Below are 674 nucleotides of genomic sequence, written 5' to 3' on the forward strand. Positions count from 1 at the left end.
TTCATTGCTGGTGGGATTGCAAACTGGTACAACCACTCTGGAAATCAGTTTGGCGGTTCCTCTGGAAAATGGACATAGTACCACCGGAGGACCCTGCTATACCACTCCTGGGCATATACTCCAAAGATACTGCAACATGTAATAAGGACACATGCTCCACCATGTTCATAGCAGCCTTATTTATAATAGCCAGAACCTGGAAACAACCCAGATGTCCCTCAACAGAAATTGTGGTACATCTACACAATGGAGTACTACACAGCTATTAAAAACAATAAATTTATGAAATTCTTAGGTAAATGGATGGATCTGGAGAATATCACCCTGAGTGAGATAATGCAATCACAAAAGAACAAACACGGTATGCACTCTCTGATAATTGGTTATTAGCCCAGACGTTTGGAATACAGGAAGAACAACCCACATACCACAAGGAACTCAAGAAGAAGGAAGACTAAAAGGTGGACATTTCATCCCTTCTTAAAAGGGGGAACCAAATACCCACGGAAGGAGTTGCAGAGATTAACTATGGAGCAGAGATTGAAGGAACGGCAAGCCAGCCTAAATATAGCTATCTCCTGAGAGGCTCTGACAGTACCTGACTAATAAAGATGTAGAGGCTCACAGACATCTATTGAAATGAGTACAGGGTCCCCAGTGAAGGAGTTAGAGAA

Source organism: Mastomys coucha, unplaced genomic scaffold (assembly GCF_008632895.1).
Source record: "Mastomys coucha isolate ucsf_1 unplaced genomic scaffold, UCSF_Mcou_1 pScaffold21, whole genome shotgun sequence".
Lineage (NCBI taxonomy): Eukaryota > Metazoa > Chordata > Mammalia > Rodentia > Muridae > Mastomys > Mastomys coucha.